The sequence below is a fragment of the Chlorocebus sabaeus genome, chromosome 7 (genome assembly GCF_047675955.1).
Source record: "Chlorocebus sabaeus isolate Y175 chromosome 7, mChlSab1.0.hap1, whole genome shotgun sequence".
In the NCBI taxonomy this organism is placed as follows: Eukaryota; Metazoa; Chordata; class Mammalia; order Primates; family Cercopithecidae; genus Chlorocebus; species Chlorocebus sabaeus.
In genome coordinates, this window is record NC_132910.1 from 135,732,795 (window position 1) to 135,757,338 (window position 24,544).

Genomic DNA, 24,544 nt, shown 5'->3' on the forward strand with positions numbered 1-24,544 from the left:
CATCCTACCCTTTTAATTCTTTTCTGCCTGGCCTCTAATTTTACAATACTATGGGGAGAAATGACTCTGAAGTTTTACTTAAGCCTGAAATGTGTAAGACAAGCCTTCAAAAGTTTCCAAAATCATAAATACTTGTAAGTTTTTCCAGCTTAGGAAATTCTTCTTATGCTTACATTAATTTGGGACAGGGCCCCAGCTCTATGTGAGTGGACTGTTTATGACATCCTATTAAATAGAATTCTATCTACCTGACTGCCATATGCAAACAAACGGGAACATAGCTTCTGTGTGATTTTGTACACAACAAAAGATTTACACTTTTTTTTATTTTTGAGATGGAGTTTCGCTCTCGTTGTCCAGGCTGGAGTGCAGTGGTGTGATCTCTGATCACCGAAACCTCCGCCTCCCGGGTGCAAGCAATTCTCCTGCCTCAGCCTTCTGAGTAGCTGGGATTACAGGCATGCACCACCACGCCCGGCTAATTTTGCATTTTTAGTAGAGACAGGGGTTCACCATGTTGGTCAGGCTGGTCTCGAACTCCCGACCTCAGGTGATCCGCCCACTTTGGCCTGCCAAAGTGCTGGGATTACAGGCGTGGGCCACCGTGCTCGGCCTACACTTTTTTTTCTTTTTCTTTTTGGTCTGGCTGCGGCTGAGATTTTACAATGCCCTGGATAGCTTCTTGGTCTGATTTCATGTAAGAGTTTTTCCTAAATGATAAGTGGAAGAATATCCAAAATCCCAGGAGAAACTGTCATTACTGTATGTTTCACATGTAACCTAGTCTACTTACTTCAAAAGTTACAGCAGTTGGGCCCATCTATGCAGGTTGACTATTGCAGTCCAGTTAGACGGCTTCCAAATTCCGCTGTTTTCTAAAGACTTGATTTAAAATATGCTGTTCATGTATTTCAATATATATTTGTAAAATTTTATGGCTTTCCCTTTCCTCTTAGTGTTTTGTGAGTCTCTTGTTGAAAGGACTATCTTTAAATTAAAGCAATTAGAGTTACTTTATGAGATTTACCCAAATAGAACAGCTGAAGAGAATAATTCAAATTGATCAGAAGAAATACTCAATTATTGAAAAATATCAATTACATCAATAGGTAAGTTATGGATTATATCTAATATCCGGTTTTGAGCTAATAAAGTATAATACACTTCTATAATTATCACCTTTTAAAAATTCACCACTCATGTCAATTTAAGACAAACATTCTTTAAATGAAATTGAAACTCTTACTTTGGGATCACCATTTCATAGATACAGACATCTGTGTTAGATTACTTCAATGTTAAGTTTTACTGCAAATTATAAAATTTTTCTTTTTTTAACCTATGTATTATGTTTCTTCTTTGCAATATAACTTATTTCTGTACTTCTTATTGATGTATTTTGAATACACAATGGAAATGATATAATTTTTATTTTTAAAAGTTTCAAATAGGCCAGGAGCAGTGGCTCACGTCTGTAATCCCAGCACTTTGGGAGGCCGAGGCAGGCAGATCATGAGGTCAGGAGTTCAAGACCAGCCTGGCCAACATAGTGAAGCCCCGTCTCTACTAAAAATACAAAAATTAGCTGGGCATGGTGGCGTGCCTGTAGTCCTAGCTACTTGGGAGACTGAAGCAGGAGAATCGCTTGAACCCAGGAGGCAGAGGTTGCACTGAGCCGAGATCACACCACTGCACTCCAGCCTGGGCAACAGAACAAGACTCCGTCTAAAAGAAGAAAGTTTCAAATAAACACAAAAATGTGCAATATAAAACATAATCACCTTCCACAATAATTTATCCTCCTTCTCCCTTTCTCCCCCCAGAAATAACAACGTTTGGCTGCTTGATGCTTTACCCTCCATATTATTTTCTATACATATTATTCTATACATATTCTATACCTGTATTATTATTTTTAGAATAAAATTATATCTTAAAAATTATTCTGCCATTTTATTTTTTCAGTAAATCAATCTTAGATGTCTGTGCCAATATTTGTATACTTAAATCATTTTAAAAGCCTATATGGTATTCTATTGTATGGATGTACCATAATGTATTTGACCCACGCCCTACTAATGTATATATAAGTTGTGCCTATTCTTTCCTTACATGAGCTTCTTGAAGAGTGTGTGTGTGTGTGTGTGTGTGTGTGTGTGTGTTTCCTTTACATTGGACCTTCCACCCTCTGGCAAAAGAAAAAAATTGGTGTTTTCTAGACCCAGGGCCACTTTCTTGCATATTCTTTTTCATTTAGTCTGTTTTCCGTTTTCCAACTTCTAAGTCTTGTTCTTTCCTTTGGAATCTCCTCTTTTCATTCTCCTACTTTTTTTTTTTCCCATTAAGCACAAAGGTCCTCTTCACACAGTATCTCTGCCCTCTGGTACCGATATGCTCTCCCAATACTTTCCAACCCCAGCGGTGAAGAGAAAGGAGGACTGAGTATTCAGTTTTTGATAAGAAACAAGAGGCCGCTACTGGCAGGGAGCCTTGTCAAGATCTCCCTCATTCCGAGCACTCCATTCCCATGTGAACAACAATGAATGGAGATTTCACCCGCCCACCCCACATTGTTCAAGTTGTCCTTTGCCCTTTCCGTCAAAACTTGGCACCCAAGAGACAGCAGAACATGTTCTGAATTCAACCCTGGGGAGCCACCGATCAATATCACTTGACTCTTCTTACCCATTAGTTGTTCTCTTTCTATGCCTGATGTCGAGTGATGCCTAAGCTATTCTTTGTCATGGCCCTTCTCAGTTGGCCCGGTTAACCCCTATAGGGTGGGATGGCTATCTACATCCCCTAGGCAGAGCACCATGGACAGAGGAAAAGAGCGTGGACAAAGTACTAAAGCTGGGTCCTGTGACATGGGTTCTCTTACTGCCTCAGGTGTAGGCTCAAGGGATGTGGACAATTTAGTGTATTTTACCTCTTTATGATCTGAGTTGCCAAATACCAAGAATATTAACTATCTACTTAACTCACAAAATACTATAAGAATATGGTAATTTGTAAAGCACTTCAAAACTAGGATTCCAAAAGAACAGACTATATTATTTATATGTCTTTTCTCTCTTTTTAGTGTATATATTTTATCTGACTTCCTTTTTTTATATTTACAACTCTTTTGTGAAGCACAGACAGTATATTCATAATTATTTCTAATGAGAAACTTTTTTCAGGAGAGTTTTTTTAGGGGATATGTTCAGAGAGGGAGAAAGACATGCCTATTGTCATTTTTTCACCCTATTTTTTAAAAATATTGCTTAAATTTCTTTTATATCTGAAACATTTATTGGAATGTTTTTATGATTATTGAGGCCTTAATTATAAGCAGCAGCAATCAGATAAGCATAAAAACTTTATAAGAAGTCTAAATTCCTGCCTGATAGTAAGAAAATTAGATACTTATATATCAGTGTATTAAATATTTGATGCTAAGTGCCAATTACCTTTAATAATCAAATAGTGGATTGTGGGAGGATCAGAGCAGATATGAACATGACACAAACTTCTCAGGATAAAGGTGTTTTAATGTTTTTCAGGTTTAAAAATAAGAAACATTTTGGAAGCCTAAATGGGACAAAATTTCAGAAAATTGTGGATTTCTCCTCCTGTTATAGTTTATGATAAAGGGAAAGGCTGCAAAATTCTCTTTTAACTGTCATTTCTTAAAAGACTTGAAAGTCTTTTAACTATCTTTTAAATATTTTTTGCAATTAAAAAAAAAAAAAAAAGCGTTGGCCTTTGTGTAAGTGTTCCTTTTTCCCTTGGTTGAAAGCAGCCGATTTCTAAGCACATATAACTATCACTTTCTTTCTAATTTACTTCTTCCTTCCACAATGCAGTTGAATACCATATCAATGCATTCTAAAACTAACTTATTGTTTTGGTGCTTGATTTTTAAAGAAGGGGGAAAACACAGATTTGTCTTTTTATTAATAAGTGCATAACTTCTAATAGGTTATGCTCAGTCTTTAATTCATTTCAGTCTGACTAGTCAAGATCATCTGGATTTTCAAATGCAACATGTAACTGTAAAAAGGAAAATTCACAGAGTTAGAATTCAGCAGAAGTATACGATAGCGGACACTATATTGCTGATTAAAGCAGTTATAACTTAATGATCTCACTGAGCATATGATGTTTGCTGTGCAAGTGACATCCACTCAGGGCATCAAGTAGAAGGAAGGCCCTTAGTAGAATATGTGACTACTAATATGAGACTGCCAAAGTCCCAAACTTGCAGCTTCAGTAAACTACAGGAATTTCACGTCTGCCAAGTTGGAAAACGACATGCATTAAAGGTTTCAAAAGAGAGTTGGGCATTAATTGTGTTAATCACCAGGATAAGATTCCAAATAATTACATGACTTTCATGAGGAGATCTGACATAAGTGGTAGCAAGAAAAGTATTGATTATATGTGAAATTTAGATCAAGCCTTAGCATAAAGTTTGAGGAAGTCACTCTCAATATTCTTTAACAAAAGAAGGATCTCGTGAAATTCCGGCAGAGCATGTAATAAGCTGAATGTCCTGTTAACTGGTTAGATTATCTGAAGCAGTTCTGCTTCTGAATGTGTTTAAATTGATTCAATTTGGCTTGGCTACACTGACCCTCATAAAGTTATCCAGCCTATCTAGGGGATTAGGAACTGGAGGCATGAACCAAAATAAGTTCCAGACCTAATATTTGTCCGCCATCCCCTCTCCTCAGCCTCTACTCCCTCTACAACCTGCCAAAATCAACATTCGGTATATCTAAAATCAAATGTCCATGATTTGATTTGTACATGTCCTGAACAGATACAGAATATTAATGAAGAACACCAACTTTGGAGTTAGACCTAGCTTGGAATCACAGCGTAGCCACCTCTTTGTGTGATATTCATCCAGGTATTTAATTTCTCTGAACTCACTGTCCTTATCTGAGTATCTGAATATGAAGACAAAAATATCTACTTCACATAATTTCCAAGAGGATTAATTTATTTTAGCACAGTGCCTAAAATGTAGCAGCCAAAACAATGTAGTAGCCAAAATTGTACTATTTGGTTGCTTTAATGGTTTTAATTTTTTTTAATTTTATTATTATTATTTTGAGACAGAGTCTCACTCTGTTGCCCAGGCTGGAGTGCAATGGTGCAATCTTGGCTCACTGCAACCTCCGCCTCCCGGGCTCAAGTGATTCTTCTACCTTATCCTCCCTAGTAGCTGGGATTACAGGCATGTGCCACCGTGCCCAGCTAACTTTTGTATTTTTAGTAGAGGTGGGGTTTCACCATGTTGCCCAGGCTGGTCTTAAACTCCTGACCTCAGGTGATCCACCCATCTCAGCCTCTCAAAGTGCTGGGATTACATGCGTGAGCTACCACACCCAGCCAGCTTTAACGGTTTTTGTGTCTACTATGTAAAGAAAAAATAGAGCAGGAAGTAAAATTAATACCTATTTCTTGTAAAGCGTCTGCCTTTCCCACCGAAGAAGGACTTAGTTGATGATCTGTGAGAAACTGTGTAATATTACTATTAACACTGCTTAATTTTAGGAGAAAGGCTTTGTAAGTGGGCACTCCCCTGAAATTCATCAGTTTCCTGTTAGATAACTTTTGTAGAATTTTTGGATGGCAACGAAATAGCTATAAATGTATTCGGAGTTCACAGCACCATTTAAAAATGTAGTTTTCTTCAGTTTCATCAAAATTAAATCTGCTTTTCAAAAGATACCTTTAAGAGATTTTAAAAAGCAAGCTACAAACATACATATCTGGAAAAGGATATATCCAAAAACTATAAAGAACTCCTACAAATCAATGAGAAGACAGACAACCCAGTTGAAAATAGACAAAGAATCTCATCAGATTCACAAAAGAAGATGTATGGTTGCCAGTAAACTCATAAAAAGTCACCAGGGAATGCAAATTAAAACCATAATAAGTAATTACTCTATACACCCATGAAAATGGCTAAAGTTGGAAAGCCTGAGGTGCTAGAAAGGCTGTGAAGCAATTGGATTCTCGTACTTTACTGGCAGGAATGTAAAATGTTAAAACCACGACAGAAACAGTTTGGCAGTTTCTTATAAATTAAACATATGATTACCATCCAACCCAACAATTCCACTCCAAGCGATTTACCCAAAATAAATGAAAACATATGTCTACACAAACACATATATGTGAATGTTTATAGCAGCTTTGTCCAAAGTAGCCTAAAACTGGAAACAGCCCAAATGTTGAACAGGTGAATATATAGACACATTGCGGCACATACATAGGAGATGAAATACTACCTAGCACTAACACACGCTGGCACACTATGCATGAATCCCAAAAACATGCTGCCTGAAGGAAGCCAGACAGCAAATCATGCACATTGTATGATTCCATTTATACATGAAATTCTAAAGAGGAGAAACCAGCCAGGGGGCAGAGAGGAACTGACCACAAGGGAACAAGAGGGAACTTACTGAGGTGTTGGGAAAGTCCTTTCTCTTGATTGTGGTGGTGGTTACACAGATGTATACATTTTTTCAAAACTCATTAAACTGTACACTTTTTCTTCTCTTTTTTTTTTTTTTTTTTTGATGGAGCGTCACTCTGTTGCCTAGGCTGGAGTGCAGTGGAGCAATCTTGGCTCACTGCAACTTCCACCTCTGGGTTCAAGCGATTCTCCCACCTCAGCCTCCAAGTAGATGGAACTACAGCCATGTGCCACCACGCCCAGCTAATTTTTGTATTTTTAGTAGAGATGGGGTTTCACCATGTTGGCCAGGCTGGTCTCGAACTCCTGATCTCAGGTAATCTGCCCGCCTCATCCTCCCAAAGTGCTAGGATTACAGGCATGAGCCATGGCACCCAGCCTGAACTGTACACTTAAAATGGCTACATATAAGTTGTATGTATATATGTGTAATAAAGAATTTAAATTTATACCCGAAGAGGTCTGGCCTTTGCCCTCAGCTTCTGGGTGGTAACGTCTAAGCCCTTGGATGTCATAAGAGATAGGAGTGACTTTGTTTACCTGGGGCCTTGGATTATGCTAGTAGTCTAACAATGTCATGTAAGGTTGGATCTAGCCATGCCAGATAGTATTTAGGGTGGAGCTGACCCCGTCAGAAAGACCAACAATGGGATGTAGCGTAGGGGTTTGAGTCACACAGTATCAGCTTGCCAGAGACTGAGATCAGCCGTACAGGCCATCAGTCACACCTGCATAATGGAGCCCCATGAAAACCTCCCTACTTGGCAATATTCCATTCATATTGTTACAGACACATACTGAGAAAATAACGTCTAAGGCTCCATGGGGAGAGAACAACAGAAGCTCTATGTTGGGTGTTTTTCCTGGATTCTGCTCTTTGTGCTTCTTCCCTTGGCTGATTTTAATCTGTAACCTTTCCCTATAATAAACCACAGCTGTGAGTATCCCAGTTCTTAGCGAGCTCTGTGAGCTCCTCTAGTGAACAACTGAACTCAAGGTGGTTTTGGGACCCATCCCCCGAACCTGCAACTAGTGTCAGGAGTGCAGTGGGTCTTATAGAGGGCCGTGTTCCCTCTAACTTTGCAGTTGCCTAAACCCCCAAGGAGATGGTTCTAAACTTCAGCAGTATGATATCTCAATAAAGATTATCTTTAAAGTAGTCATTTGTTTCTCATAGTACACAATGATATGTGTGTACATGTGTGTGTGCATGTGCGTGTGTGTAAGTATACACATATACCTCCAATGGACCGCTGTGCTTTTAATATTAGGAAAGAAAGAATCTCTCAAATAGGCAATTTTGAAGCCATCTTGATATTCTATACTCTAAAGTTTAAAGGTATAAATTGTTCTTTATAAACTTAGAAAAGGCTAGGCCCGGTGGCTCACACCTGTAATCCCAACACTTTGGGAGGCCAAAGCAGGTGGATCACCTGAAGTCAGGAGTTCGAGACCAGCCCGGCCAACATGGTGAAACCCCATCTCTACTAAAAATACAACAAAATTAGCTGGGCATGGTGGCGGGCGCCTATAAGCCCAGCTACCCAGGAGGCTGAGGCAGGAGAATCGCTTGAATCTGGGAGGCAGAAGTTGCTGTGAGCCGAGGTCGCGCCATTGCGCTCCAGCCTGGGTAACAAGAGCAAGACTCTCATCTGAAAGAAAAAAACAAAAAAAAGGAACCTTGAAAAACTTATGAAAGAATGGGCATCAACTAATTAGCAGATGTTATTTAGGCAAAGTGGGATGAGATCAGCAAAACAGGGGCTGCTATTTATTATTCTCTGTAGATATTTAGGTGGTATAATTAGGGGTCGTTTTGGTCTTTTTTGTGTTTTTCAGGACTTCTCTAATTAATGAAAACATATACTGGGAATATGTAGACCTTTTAAATTTTATTCCTCGGATAAGAAAACTGTATAAACACAGAAGAGAAGGAAGAACTGAAGTTTTCAGCAAATGTAATTACAAGAGTCTAGTCATCTTACTGTAGCTCTCTCTGCAACCAATTGTGTGATTCCTTCCTTCCTTTTTATTGTCTTTTCCTTTCCACAAACGTTTATTGAGGACTTGCTAGGTTTCAGGCTCTCTGCTGTGTCGCTTTGGGAACAGAGTAGTTTAGCAGTAGCCCTGTCCTCTACCTAACAGATGCCGGCACCCTGCCCCCAGCGTGACAGCCAGAAATGTCTCCAAACATTGCCAAATGTGCCCTGTGGGCAAAATCTCCCCCAGGTGAGAACCACTGTTTTAAGAAAACAAATTCCTAGATCATCAGCTCATATACATATTCTTTCCTAAAATCAACCTGCGCCCATTATGTTAAAATTAACAAGCTTTCATTAGGCTGGATTTCCTCTTCCTGTCTCTTCTTTTAAGCACCCTTCTCCGACTTTACAAAAGGCCCCCTCTCTTCCCATCCAGAATCTTACTGCAGGGCACTGCCTGGGAGTGTAAGAATCCTGGGCCCCAAACAATCAAACTTCTAACCCCCTAAGCTGACTCATTCAGGAATGCATTTCCAATTAATTTCACTTTTTGTGATAACTATTTATCAAAAGTAATACGTTTATGGTGTTGGATAACTGTATATTAGTAAAATTCTGACATTCAGCACCTTTTGGTCACGATAAATAAAAAATAAAATATCTACATATATACTCTTGTTGCAGAGAAGTACAATAGGGTGATCACAGCTTTTTAATTATAAAATATTTTATATTAGTATAAAATTCTGTAGAGGAGATAAAATGGAAAATGAGATTCAAGGAAAAAAGGAGTATATAAAGCATCCAACTATGAAAGATGAGCTTGTTTCAGAATTTTTAAAAACAGATGATGGTGGTTATCAGACCCCTATCATGTTTTGTATTCTATTAGATGTATGTAAAGATTGATATAACCATTTTATTTTAAAGTTTCTACAGTATACCAAAAGTTGTATCTCCTCGGTTATTTAAACTTGTTGAAATATATGTAAACTTAAAAGTTTGTGGGTGATGCATATGTTTTCAAAATGATTTTAGGGATACATGAGTAAAAGGTTTAAAGGTTGCTCACAATAGCTGTAAACTATTAATACATTTGGCAATCAGTTAAAAAAAAAAAAAAAAAAAAAAATGCAATGCTCAATCTAAACCAAGGACACTCTGCCACCTGGTGGCTTAGAGATTTTCACAGTCACCAGGCAGGAATCAAAAGCTCTCACTCCAACCATGTATGATAATGATAATGAACTGATTCATAATATAGAGAATCAGAGATTATTTGATTGTAAGAGATATTCATACAGAGAAGGAAATAAAATGATGAATTTTTAATATTATAATTTCAAATTCAGGAAATTACCATTGGTAGTTTTTTACTGGGTAGGTTAATACCTAAAATCTCTCACCTAATTTCAGCCTAGGCTGCTCTTGAACTCCTGGGCTCAAACGAAACTCCCCCGGTGGCCTCTCAAAGTGCTGGATTACAAGCACGAACCACCATGCCCAGTCTCAGAAAATTTTTAAATGATAGCTCATGCAGTTTTCTTTTATAAAGGTAAGTAAAACAAACAAAGAAAAATATTTATCATTTTGTTGCGAAGAGACAGAATAAAATTTATTTCACTTAAGGGCACTGTAGAAAAGTGAAATCACCAAAGATTCCATTATTTATATAGTACTTTATTGAAAAATAACATAGATGTAAATTCTTATTACCTGCTTTCAAGAATTTACATGTATGTTATTTTTGAAATTCCTATTGACTAATGATGTGTTCTTTTAATTTGTTAATCTTTCTGTCAAACACACACACACACACACACACACACACACACACAAGAAAAGGAAAAGAAAAATGGACCTTGTCACGGTAAATTCAGGTGCTGTAGTTCTAACATCCTGAAAATTATTCAACAGTTCCCTCAAATTATACACAAAAAATAGATTCTTTAAATGGTCCCATTTTTAGCATAAGTGAGTCAATTTATATGAGCATTTTTCTACTGTACTGTATAGACAACTTGGCATAGGCAGAAGAAAAATATCTTCTCAAGATGCTGCTTCACAATCTTCAGAGTTATTGATAATGTACAAACCAAACTACAGATAATTTCAGAACTCTCCATCACTTTAATAGAAGTGCCAACTAAAGTATATTTCTATCATATCTCTATCAAAATATTTCTAATTTAATAGACACTTTAAATAATGATTGGTTTTGTAATTCCCTTGAGGATGAAGTAACCAGTATAGAAACAAACATAAAAATAGAACATTAGCCTTGATCAAACGCCTACTGGAAAGTGGTCAAGAATTAGAGAAAATTGTGTTGAAACAAATTTGCCAATTTGACTTCAGTTGCAGTTAAGGTAGAGGTGCGGCTGATTCTTCTTGCATTACAAAACCTATTTTAAAATGTAACATTAAATAATAATACTTAATGTCTCTGGGTGAAGACAGCATGTTATAAAGTCAGGAATCCAGTCTCAGCTTTTTCCTCTTTTTTAATTTACAACTTCACGTATTTAAATTATTTGCTTTACCTTGATTAATTTTCCCATTGTTTGGACTTCTAAATGAAAACAAGAACTCTTCTAGAATTCGGAGGGTTTTTTGTTTATTTGCATTATGGGTGATACTTAAAAGAAAAAACTCAATATTTATTTAAATATCGTAATAAAGTGTGTGTGTGTGTGTATGACAACCTTAGTCCAAAGCTGGGCTAATGTTGGTATTAGCTGCTTTATACTAATATCGGCATTAATGGCATTAAGAAAGTAAGCCAAACCAGAGGTGTCATGTCTTTTTTTCTTTTTCCCTCCTTCTAAGTCTGCTACCATACTTTGAATTGAGTTGGTACTCAGTAAATAAATTAATTGAATAAAATGAATAAATATGATGATGCCCAAACAAGCTGGGGAAATCATTAGATCTCAGTGTGGTTTCCTTTGGTTAATATTAACATTATCCAACATAATTTTACATACAGCTTCCTCTGAGTTGTTTTGGTTTTTAGCTATTTTGATTAGTATTTGGTTTAGTCAGTTAAAAATGACACTTTACAATTTAGCAAAAATAAACTACTTTTTAATGGTAGTAATATATAGGTCCAATTCAGAGCTTACATGCTAATAGCCTATGGATGGCACCTGGCCTGCAGATGTGTTAAATATTAGCATTTTAAATAAGGAAATTTCATATAAAATCTGTATTTCTAGCAGTCTGTAAAAATCAGCAGATATGTGAATATCTGTAATTCCCAGTAGCAGCAATTGGTAGGGCTAATGCCATTACTCTCTTCAGATGAGGCATATTTGCCACAATCCCCACTACTCTTTATTATTTCCCCATAATTAAGGTCAAATGTTGGATGCAACTTACTAGTCACTTGGTAGTTGAAAAGTATTTCCTAGTTACTATGTTTCTATCAAAAGAGATTAAATGAGACACATGGTTCTAGAAAAATGGAGGAAAGACTATTTCTTTCAGGAAGCTAAGAAAATTGCTGCATGTTTAATCTTTGAACTACAGCCTGCTTCAATCATTTACATTACTTGCCTGGCTCAGGTAGAAATTTGAAGTTGTGACCCCCTGGGATAGCCAACAAGAGGAGCTTGGTCATTTAATAGCACATAATTCCAGTTAAGCATGAATATGTGTGTGTAAACATGAATATAACCAGGCCTTTAAGGCATAGCTCAGCTCTAAATGGGGCTAACATTACAAAAACATACTTGCAAAAATATTGAAGCAAATTTTGAAGAGTAGTAAAGATGCCTTGCCCTGCCAGAGTGTACAACACAAGCGTCACACTGCACAGGACTTGACACTGCAGGAAGTCCGGAAATAGACTCGAGTATACATAGAATTTAGTATATGATTAAGTTAGCATTGTCAAATGAACAAAGTAAAATACAAAAAACGTGTATATTGCCACGTATCCATAGTGTATGCTGCCATATAGAGGAGATAATATTTTAAAATTATTAGTGGATTCTTCTATTTTCCTTTTCTGAGCACAAGCCTAGAGCTCTCAAAGCATAGCCCTGCCCAGGGAAAGAGCAGGGTCTGTTTCAGGCGGTGGATGCTGCTGTTTCTTACACCACAGCCCTCTACCCCTCCTTCCTCCACGGCAGCCAATCCGCTTCCCACAGCAGAGGCTGTGGAAACACGTGGCACCCTCCTTCCCAGTGTTCCCTCCAACTCCGGGCATGTGGCAAGGTTAGGGATGACGTGAAATAGAGGAGTCTGCTGGGACAGCTTCCGGAAAGGTTTTCACTGCTAAGAAGAGGAGAGACCTGAGGAGGTGTCTGCCACCCCGAAGGCGCCCCTTGCCCCTGCCTGCTGAGGAGGCTGCCTGCTGAAGGGATGCCTGGAGCAGCTGCAGCTTCCCCCAGGCCCGGGGGCGAGCCCGACCATGAGAAGCCGGCATGCCGAGGATGGTGGAGCACAGGGCAGCTGGAGGCTGGGTGCTTGGTGGCCTTCTGGAGTTGCCAAACCAACCCTGGAGCCTGGAGCCCCAGCACTGTTGTCATTTGAGATGATCAGTGTCTTCATTGTTTAAGACACTTTTACCTGGATGTTGTCACTTGCAGCCAAGCATCACTAGACTTACACATTGTGGAAGGAATGCCTACAGAAGAACTGAAGCAATTTTCAATCACTGATATCTGAAAATAGAGCTTTACTGAGAAAAAAGTAAAGATTCAGACTCCTTTATCTGCCCCTTGAGTGTACGAGCCCCCAAGCCTCAGGACTCATACACATTGGATTCTCTCACACAGTAAAGAAAATAACACTCTAGTCAGTGACAGGTCATACTTTGTTTTGTTTTTCAATATGTGGCATCCAGGAGGGATGGTGAAGAAAGGTAAGTGCAAGCAACAGTAAGGGCAGAGAGAGAAGTTGCACCCTCCCAAAGCGCTCTGCCTGGGGCTCCGGGGAGGACTGCCTCATGAGGTGTCCCATTCCCACCCAGCACAGCCAGTGTGAGACACGCTGTAGTTGTGCAGTGTGATCAAGAGGAAGGACCCACGCTAGCTTTCCCGAGCTGCTCTTGGGTTCCTGTGCTGACTGGCCCTGGCTGGGAAGCTGAGCAGAGGCAGCTGCCGTGGCCAGGGTAAACTGGCTTTGTGGAGGGCTGCAGAAAGACCACCTGAGTAGGGTTGATGGAAGCTTCCCCAGACCCAGAAGGGTGGCAAGGGTGTCAGGAGTCTGGCTGAGGTCAGGGCAGCCAGGAAGGCCCACCAGGAGCATTGCCCCCACACAAGACCCCGACCTGCCACACTAACTTCAGCACCAGGGCTCTGCAGGGTCTCCTTGATGGGTAGAGAGCATTGCCCGGGGCCGGGGGAGCCGGGGAATAGCAGACAGACACCCAGCAGACACGACAATGCTGGCTTCCAGGCCATACAGCTGCGCCGCGTCCCTCCCTCTCCTCATTGAGAGGAGCAGGGTAAAGGACAAGCTCTCTGGGAGACGGGCCCTTTCTTCCAAGACAGGCTGAACCCCCCACTAAAGCACAGCTGAAACGACCAGGCAGACTGAGGTTTAACCAAGATCAGACACTGAGTTATTATTATTATTAATTTTTTTTTTTTTTTTGAGACAGAGTCTCACTCTGTTGCCCAGGCTGGAGTGCAGTGGCGCGATCTCTGCTCACTGCCAGCTCCGCCTCCCAGGTTCACACCATTCTCCTGCCTCAGCCTCCAGGTGCCCGCCACCACACCCGGCTAATTTTTCTACTTTTAGTAGAGATGGGGTTTCATCGTCTTAGCCAGAATGGTCTTGATCTCCTGACCTTGTGATCTACCCGCCTCGGCCTCCCAAAGTGCTGGGATTACAGGCATGAGCCACGAGTTATTATTATTTTTTGATTTTTTGCCACTAGTCTGTGGGTGGCGGTGGCAGAGAGGCGAGGTGAGGATGGAGTTAGAAGGAAGGCTAGGTTAGTCACAGACAAAAAAAGCATACATTTTATCACCACATTTAAGTCGTGAACAAAATGTATGCCTTTGTTCTACATGCTGTCCACTTTTTGCAATCAGCATAGCTTCTCATGAGTGCATATTACTTTCTCAATTTAAAAAAAGCAGTAAAAGCAAATGAAAGTAAAGGTCATGAAAAGTATAAATAAATAGTGGGCAGATGACTAATCATTAAACTCTAAGAGAAACATTTTTGAAAAGCCATGGGGAACCAGCCAAGAGATGTTGTAACTTGAAAACCATACCCAGCAGGTAAAATTAAATGAGGGGCAAAGAGAAGCACATGATCCCATGTGGTCACTGAGGCTCAGGGAGGAACGCCTGGCTGCCAAACGCTGCTCTGGACAATTGCCGTGGGTGTCAGTGAACCTGCCTGTAACAACTGGTTGAGGAGAGAGGCAGTGGAGTCCCGTGGGCACACAGAGGGGCTCTGGCGCCAGCCTGCTTTGGTTTGAATCTGCACTGCCACTTACTGGCTGGTGACTTTGTTAAGTTACTTAACCTTTCCTTTCACTCAATTTCCTCATATGTCAATTGAGAATAATAAGGCTAATTCATTCATCACAGGGTTAACCATAAGGATTAAATGTAAAGCCCTCAAAATTGCTCTTGGCCAACAAGAATTATTTAGATTTTACAGTTACCTCTGGGATTGACTGAGGAAAGATGCTGTTTCCCACCTTCTATGCTTAGAGAACCACCATCTCTTGTCTTGGGGCCAGCCATCTCCCTCCAAAGGGGCCAGTCGGCAGAATGAGCATGGACACCTCCCCTCTCGCCCAGTCTCGTTGGGGTGGGGGTAGGGAGGGGCCAAGAAGCTGACATAGGAAGCTGTGGCAGTCCAGCAGCAGGGCATCCAGACATCTCATTTCCTGGCTCCGCAGCAGCTTGGCCATGGGGCTCACTCGCAAGAGTAGGGAGAGGCGGGGTGGGGGGGGGGGAGGCGGGGGGGAGGCGGGGGGGGGGCGGGGGGGACGTGGTTAGGGGAAGGAGGTGGCACCTGCAGCTCCCGGCTCCGAGCAGTAGATGGTCTTGCCCATGCCTCCACACCCCACACCTGGGAGCTCCAGAAAGCAGAGAAAGTTGGGGAGGCATAATCTCCTTGTGCTGTAATGCATATGCTACATTACTGGAAAAACTCAAGTGAAATCTGTAAATGCGATATTAATACACCAGGCTAAAAGTGCACTCGGTCTCTGAGGAGTTTACAGTTTAGAAACAGTTATAACAGGGTATGGAATGGGTGCCGTGAGAGAGTCAGGGAGGAGAGGAGGCATCTAAGTCAGATGGAAGAACGCAAGCAGGCCCTCTGAGGAGGTGGCACTTAAACTGCACTTAAAGGACGAGCGTGAGCCAATGAGAAAAAAGGGAGGAGCATTTCAAGAACAGCACGTGAAGAGAACTGGAGGTAAGAAACGGCGCAGTGCATCGTAGAGCTTTCACGTGTTTTGGAGAGGCTGAGATGGAGGCTGGATGTGCGGGGGTGAAGGGAGGTGAGGCTGGAGAGGAATGCCATACCCAGCGAATGCAAGACCTGGCATGCACGCCAAAGGGTTCTAATCATATTTGCAGTTTCGAAGGGTCATACAGGCTGGGCGCGGTGGCTCACGCCTGTAATCCCAGCACTTTGGGAGGCCGAGGCACGTGGATCACTTGAGGTCAGGAGTTCGAGACCAACCTGGCCAACATGGTGAAACCCTGTCTCTACTAAAAATACAAAAACAGGCTGGGCGCGGTGGCTCACGCCTGTAATCCCAGCACTTTGGGAGGCCGAGGCATGTGGATCACCTGAGGTCAGGAGTTCGAGACCAGCCTGGCTAACATGGTGAAACCCCGTCTCTACTAAAAATAGAAAAAAAATTAGCCGGGCGTGGTGGCGGGCTCCTGTAGTCCCAGCTACTCGGGAAGCTGAGGCAGGAGAATGGCGTGAACCCAGGAGGCAGAGCTTGCAGTGAGCCGAGATCGCACCACTGCACTCCAGCCTGGGTGATAAGCGAGACTCTTGTCTCAAAACAAACAAACAAAAAATACAAAAACAATTAGCTGGACCTGGTGGTGCACGCCTGTAATCCCAGCTACTTGGGAGGCTGAGGCAGGAGAATTGCTTGAAGCCAGGAGACAGAGGATGCAGTGAGCCGAGATCATGCCACTGCACTCCAGCCTGGGTGACAGAGTATGACTTTGTCTCAAAAAAAAAAAATAAATAAATAGAAGGGTCATACTTCCAGCAGTATTTGGGGGTCCAGCAATATGTAGGGGTGGGCAGACTAGAGGCTGAAAGGGCAGCTAAGACGCTACTGTTACAGTCCAGGCAAGACAAAACAGTGTTTGATCAAAGGTAGAGATGAGGGAGATGATGAAGGAAGATGGGAGAGATGATAAAGCAATAGTTTCTATACTACTTGGTGGCTTGTTAAGTGTGAATTGAGGGAGAACTGGGAGTCTAGGTTACTTTGTTTTCTGATTTGTACAGACACCAAGATACAGAAGACAGAGGAAGTGGCACAGGTTTTGAATGTGGTGAATTTGAGGTGACGTTCATAGCAGATATACGTGGCTGAAACTGAAAAGAGATGTCTGAGGTTGGGCATGGTGGCTCACATCTGTAATCCTAGTGCTTTGGGAGGCCCAGGTGGGAGAATTGCTGGAGGCCAGGAGTTGGAGACCAGCCTGGGAAACATAGGGAGATGTCAACTCTACAAAAAATAAAAACATAAAAAATTAACCAGGCCTGGTGTGTGCACCTGTAGTTCCAGCTACTTGGGAGGCTGCAGTGGGAGGATTGCGTGATCGAAGGACTTTGAGAGACTGCAGTGTGTGATTGATTGTGCCACTGCACTGCAGCCTGGGTAACAGTGAGACCCTGTCTCAAAAAAAAAAAAAAAAAAAAAAAAAGAAAAGGTGGGGGCGGTGAGAGAGAGCGAGAGAGGTCTGAGCCAGATATGTGGGCATAAGAGTCATCCTCACAGAGGTGGTGGAGGAATGATGTGCCCGAGAGCACATCTAAAAACATATACATGAAAAGAGTAACTGGGCCATACGAGCATTTAAGAAGTGAGAAACCAGACCCCACCAAGGAATCCATGAAGGAGAAGTCAGAGAGAGAAGAAAACCAGGAGACTGTATCCTAGAAGCCAAGAAGAAAAAAATGCGTGGTTTTAGGAAGGAGTGAGTGAACAGTAGAGTTTAATGTTGCAGAGAAGTCAAATAAACTAAGGATGAGGGTGGACATTTTCACTGGCAATGCAGAGTCACTGGACACCTTGGAGAGAGCAAGTTCAAGGCGAAGAAGCCCAAGCCAGTGGACTGAACAGCGAGTGAGAGAGTGGGAGGAGCAGCCTACTCTTCAGAAAGAGCTTACCAGGGGCCGGGCACGGTGGTTCACGCCTGTAATCCCAACACTTTGGGAGGCAGAGATGGGCAGATCACTTGAAGTCAGGAGTTTGAGACCAGCCTGGCCAACATGGTCGAAACCCCGTCTCTACCAAAAATACAAAAATTAGCCGGGCGTGGTGGTGCACTCTTGTAATATCAGCTACTAAGGAGGCTGAGGCAGGAGTCATTTGAACCCAGGAAATAGAGGTCTCAGTGAGCTGAGATCATGCCACTGCACTCCAGAAAGAGCTTGCCAGAAAGGTGGCATGTAGAAAGGAACCAGAAAAGGATGGACCCGTGAGGGTGAGCTGAGGTGTAGGACTGAGAAAATGAAAATAAGATGAAGTAAAAAGCCATGTTTGAGGAAAACAGACTTTAAGAGGAGAAAATCAACGAATTGAGAATCAAGAAACTTGAGTTCTGGTCCAAGTTCTGCCCATAATCAACCATGAGATTTAGGAAAAAGTCACTTCATCTTTCTGTGCCTCAGTTTCCTCCTCTGTCAAATGAGAGAGCTGACCTAGATCCAATTTTATTTAGCCAGAATGTTTTCTAATTCTGAGTCTACTCAAAAGAAGGGAACTGAGTTATTTATTCTGAGGTAAAAGTATTAGCATTTTGTTTAAAACATCTTAAAGCTAAAAAGCTGTCCCTTGAATTGGACCATTCTTTTGCCTGCAGAACTCTGGCACATAAGTAAACACACCAAGGTATAATTGCCAAAGTAAACTGTGTTGAAGTTAATTAACTTATAGTCTAAAATTGACAGATTGAAAGTAAATACTGGCAAAGGTTCCTCACTCCTTTAGGGGAATCCATCAGAAATATTTGATAGTTAATTTGTCTCTTAGACTCTTACCATTTGTAACCCTTATTAGCAACCCCTCAGTCATACACCTCTGCCCTCTTGCTCATCCACTTTCACTTGACTGGTTGACTTTTCACTGAGTGGGCTTGAGTGGGTTCCCACTCTACGTGTTGTCAGCAAGATCCATGTCAGCTTTTAGCTCTGGAAAGAGAGTAGTTTAGAAAACAGGGACCTGGTGTAGTATGAAATCCACCTGGTGACCACCACACTGAGGAAGATGGAACCTCTGACTATCTCCGTTACCAAAAGTTACACACAGAAAATCATTTCTGCCCAATGGAGAAGAACATTTGGGTAATTCTGAACCTACAGCCTCTGTTGAGGGACTGTGGAAAGCACTAGTCCCGTCTAACAGTATCACTTTGCTGAGTATCCAATCAACAGCAACAGTTACAGGACAGTATTTAACAAATGTTACAGTGTGCATTCCCTTAAATTAATTTACATACATTTAAACCTATTCCTCATTTGTGTGGATACTCTGTAATAAATTGAGAGGCTTTTATAAATTGAGATACTTTTTGTTTGTTTTTGAAATGAGGTCTCACTCTGTTGCCCAGGCTGGAGTCCAGTAGTGTGATCATGGCTCACTGCAGCTTTGAACACCTGACTTCAAGTGATCTTCCCATCTCAGCCTCCCAAGTAGCTTGGACTACAGGAACACCCCACCACACCTGGCATGGGGTACTTTTTTGTCCAAAGGATATTATTTCTTTTCTTGCAACCCTACAGAACAAAGTATCATAATGATGTGATAATTTTTGCCTACATTTCAAAGAATTGCAATTATTTATTTGTACATATATTCACTAAGTTTCATATCAGTACCATAAGCTTATAAAGTCATATAGTAATGTAAAATGTGAAGCAATCTATCATTTAATCAAATTTTCTAAAATTATTTTCACTGCATTTTAGAATATTCTAAGGGCAATGCACAATAAAACGTTTGGGAGTCTATTCTCCTTCAAATCTTAACATACAAAATGTGTATATGTTAGAAAAATTGCCAAAATGTGCTGCAACCTCACATTTAGATAGGAAAGGATTCCTATCTTCCAGTCATAAACAAAACCAAAAACATCAAGCAAAAGATCCTCCCCAAGCAGGTTTTAGTCATTATTTAACATAAACCAAGGTAAATACACTATATATCATGGGCCCAGTCTCAGCTGAGGCTTGCAATTTCCTTTCCTCGCTCGTTCTGTCTATTGGAAGAAAGAAAGATAATCCATCCATGTTGGACTACCCTGTCAAGCTAACCTAAATCACTGCGGGCTGGAAATCTCCAGAGTTTTCTCCTCATTATTCAAAACCAGTACAGATACTAAGACAAGACTGAAAATCACGCTGACAAGTAAATTAGAAAAGCAGAATAAAATTCTAAGAAAAGCAGGCTGAGTGAGAGTCTTTGTCTCTCTTTTCACACCGAGCCTGCATACAATCCGGGGGCTGTCACATCCTCCTTGACCCCTTAGGGCACTGCGTGGAGCCCTGGCCTGGGAGTCAGAAGCAGGAATCTCAAGGTCCAGCGCATAACTGACTAGCCGTTTGCCCCAGGTCCCTCTCTGGACTTCGGTTTCTCATATGCAATAAAATGAAGGGGTTTTACTCCATAACTGCTATGACCCTTTAGCGCTCAATGGCATGATTATTTCATTTTCTTTTTCACCAACTCAAGAAATATGTGTCTTAAATTTGTCTCTAAATGACAACAGGGCCCATGGTGGACTCATAATCCCTATTTGTTGAGTTAATTAGTTTGGTCCCTGAAAACAAGAGGGTCTTCTTTGGTAGGTGTTTGACAATCTGCCACTCACTGGATCTTTCTCTTTCAGGAGGAGATACTGTTGTGTAATTGTAGGCAGCTGAACTACAACATCTCTGTAACATTTTGCTGGTGACTCCAGCCCTGTGAGATCTGGGTGGCTCAAGAATCAAATTCTCCCACAAACCTGAGGAAGCCTTTATTCTTAATGCAACAGGATGCCCCATGCCCCGAATGTCAAATCTGAACACCAATGGAATGCATTTTATAAACACAATTGAAAAGGCACAATGTTTAACAGAATTGTTGTTCTCTAGGCAGATTAATTTTGCTTCAAATACAAAATGAAATATTGGAGAACAAAATTATTTTTAAACAGCCAATACTGAGTAGAAAATAAAAGGCTGAAAAGTGCTATAATGTGTAAAAGGATTAAAATTTACTTTCATTACTTATTTATATATGAGTTGGGTTCAATTTTACTATTATTTAATCTTTATCCTTTGGCAAGTTTCTTTTCTGTCTCTGGATTTCTCATCTAGTGTCGATGAAAAGAGTCGCTCTGGGCCGGGAGCAGTGGCTCACACCTGTAATCCCAGCACTTTGAGAGGCTGAGGTGGGTGGATCACCTGCGGTCAGGAGGTGAAGACCAGCCAGGCCAACATGGTGAAACCCGCATCTCTACTAAAGATATAAAATTTAGCCGGGCGTGGTGGCATGTGCCTGTAATCCTAGCTACTCGGGAGGCTGAGGCAGGAGAATAGCTTGAACCTGGGAGGCAGAGGTTGCAGTGAGCTGAGATCATACCATTGCACTCCAGCCTGGAGAACATGAGCGAGACTTTGTCTCAAAAAAAAAAAAAAAAAAAAAGAGTCACTCTGTGAAATACTTAAAGAGGTTTATTCTGAGCCAAATATGAGTGGCCAAGGCCTGTGACATAGCCCCAAGAGGTCCTGAGAACATGTGCCCAAGGTAGTTGATTGACAGCTGGATTTTATACGTGTTAGCGGGACAGAAATTATAGGCAGAAATCAATCAACACATGTAAGATGTACATTGGTTCAGTCCAAATAGACTGGACAGCTTGAAGCAGGAGCTTCCGGGTCATAGGTGGATTCAAAGATTTTTTGATTGGCAATTGGTTAAAAAAAGTTAAATTATTATCTAAAGACCTGAAATCAATAGAAAGGAATATCTGGGTTAAGATAAGGTGTTGTGGAGACCAAAGTTCTTATGCAGATGAAGCCTCCAGGTGGCCGACTTCTGAGAGAATAGATGGTAAATGTTTCTCATCAGACTTAAAAAGGTGCCAGACTCAGTTAATCTCTCCTGGATCAGGAAAAGACCTGAAAAGGAAAGGAGATTCTCTACAGAATGCAGATTTTCCCTGTAAGACACAGCTTTGCAGAGCCACTTAAAAATATGTCAATGAAATACATTTCAGAGTTAAATACTTCGATGTCTTTGGAGCCTGCTATCTGTTCTGTGATGCTACACTACAGTCAGGTTGGAATTCGATATCTTATTGCTACAAAGAGTATTTTGTCAGTCCTGAGATCTCTGTTTTAATGTTAATGCTGGTCAGTTGTGCCCAGATTCCAAAGGGAGGAGGGTGTAATAAGGTGAGCCTATCTAACCCCCCTTCCTATCATGACTGGAACTAGTTTTTCGGGTTGACTTTGGAATGCCCTTGGCTGAGAAGGGCATTTAGGGCATTTAGTCAGTTGGGGAGCTTAGAATTTTATTTTTTGTTTACATCATCTAGAAAAAGTAAAGTATGAAGTGGGGGAAATAGGTCAAAATAAGTTCTAGAATCACTTTTAGCTCCTACGATTCTATTAAAACTTCTTTTCTAGTTATAGAGGTAAGAGAGTTCATACCAAAAAAAATATTTTAAGATAGATGACTCTCAAAGACATTATGCTAAGAGAAATAAGCCAGTCATAAATACTGCAAGATTCCTTTCCTCTGAAGTATCTAAAGTAGTCAAAATTAAAGAAACAGAAAGTAGTTACCAGGAAGAGGTGGGAGGAATTAGTGTTTAGTGGATGGAGAGTGTTGACAAAATACCAAACTCTGTAAAACATTTACAGAGGTTAATTCTGAGCCAGCATGAGTGGCCGTGGCCCAGGGAACAGTCTCAAGAGTTTCTGAGAAGGCGTGCCCAAGATGGTCAGGTACAGCTTGGTTTTATACATTTTAGGGTGACGGAAGTTACAGGCAAAGCTACAAATCAATGCATGTAAGGTGTACATTGGTTCAGCCTGGAAAGTCAGGATATCTCAAAGTGGGAGGTGGAATGGGTGGGGGTGCTTACAGGTCATAGGCAGATTCAAAGATTTTCTGATTGGGAATTCATTGAGAGAATTAAGCTTTGTCTAAAGACTTGAAGTCAGTAGAAAGAAATGCTTGAGTTAAGATAAGGGGAATTGGATTGTAGAAGCCAAGGTTCTTATTATGTAGATGAAGCCTCCAGGTAGCAGCCTTCAGAGAGAATAGGTGGCAAATGTCTCTTTTCAGACCTTAAAAGGTGTCAGGCCAGGTGCAGTGACTCACACCTGTAATCCTAGCACTTTGTGAGGCTGAGGCAGGCAGATCACCTGAGGTCAGGAGTTTGAGACCAGCCTGGCCAACATGGTGAAACCCCATCCCTACTAAAAATGCAAAAATTAGCTGGGCATGGTGGCACCTGCCTGTGGTGCCAGCTACTTGGGAGACTGAGGCAGGAGAATTGCTTGAACTCAGGAGGTGGAGGTTGCAGTGAGCCAAGGTCATGCCACTACACTACAGCCTGGTGACAGGGCAAGAGTTTGTCTCCAAAAAAAGAAAAGAAAAGAAAACAGGTGTCAGACTCTGAGTTAACCTCTCCTAGATCCAGGAAAGGCCTGGCTGCATTGACGGAAATTCTCTATAGATGCAAATTTCCCCCACAGAAGACTTTGCAGGACCATTTCAAAATATGTCAAAGAAATATATTTTGGGGTAAAATAATTTTATTTTCCTCAAGGTCTGCTGTCTGTCATATGATGCTATACCAGACTCAGGTTGGAATTTTGTATCTTATTGCCACAAAGAGTCTGTTTTGTCAGGCTTAACGTGTCTATTTTAATGTTAATGCTGGTCAGTTGTACCAAACTCCAACAGGAAGGGGTAGGTGTGTCCCATCTCCCTTCCCATGACGCCGCGAATTCAGTTTTTCAGGTTTTTCTGGAGCCCCATTGGCTCAGAAAGGGTCCATTCAGTCACTTGGGGAAACTTAGAATTTTAATTTTGGTTTACAAAAGTTTCAGTTTTTTCAGATGAAAAAGTTCTGCAGATCTGTTGCACAACAGTGTCAATACACCTAACACTACTGACCTGTACACTTAAAAAATGGTTAAGGTGGTAACATTTGTTTATTCTTTTACTTTTTTTTAGATGGAGTCTCAGGCTGGAGTGCCGTGGCACAATCTTGGCTTGCTGCAACCTCCGCTTCCCACGTTCAAGCAATTCTCATGTGTCTCCCGACACACAAGACACACGTACTCCTCCTGAGTAGCTGGGATTACAGGCACACACCACCATGCTAATTTTTTGTGTTTTTAGTAGAGACAGGGTTCTGCCATGTTGCCAGGATGGTCTTGAACTCCTGAGTTCAGGCAATCCGCCCACCTCGGCCTCCCAAAGTGCTAGGATTATAGGCGTGAGTCACCGCGCAGAGGGAGGTGGTAAAATTTAATGTCAGCTTTTTTTTTTTTTCTTTACCACAATTAAAAAAAAACAACAAAAAACTTAGTATGAGAATAAAAAAAATTTTTAAACCACTCAAAACTGAATACCTCAGAGAGAAAATTTCTATTAACCAATGGGAGCTTATCACTATTGATTTTTCAACAGTTAATGAGTGCCTACCCTGTGGCACTGTTTCCTGGCAGCTAATAATGAACACGACAGGCTTTCATTCGTAAGGAAATCAGCGGCTACTTTGAAAGGCAATAGATTCTGCTGGGTGCAGTGGCTCATGCCTGTAATCCCAGCACTTTGGGAGGCCAAGGCAAGTGGATCACGAGATCCAGAGTTCGAGACCACCCTGACTAACATGGT

General features: G+C 41.2%; 1 long non-coding RNA gene across 1 annotated transcript in view; it reads left to right on the forward strand.

The window, feature by feature from the left end:
• LOC119622383 (uncharacterized) overlaps positions 1–20,876 on the forward strand; it is a 56,416-nt gene extending 35,540 nt beyond the window's left edge. The window contains exons 7-9 of the long non-coding RNA XR_005239022.2: positions 957–1,109; positions 9,880–10,018; positions 20,532–20,876. This is a non-coding gene — a long non-coding RNA (uncharacterized lncRNA). The remainder of the gene's footprint in view (positions 1–956; positions 1,110–9,879; positions 10,019–20,531) is intronic.
• Positions 20,877–24,544: the final 3,668 nt, after the last annotated feature.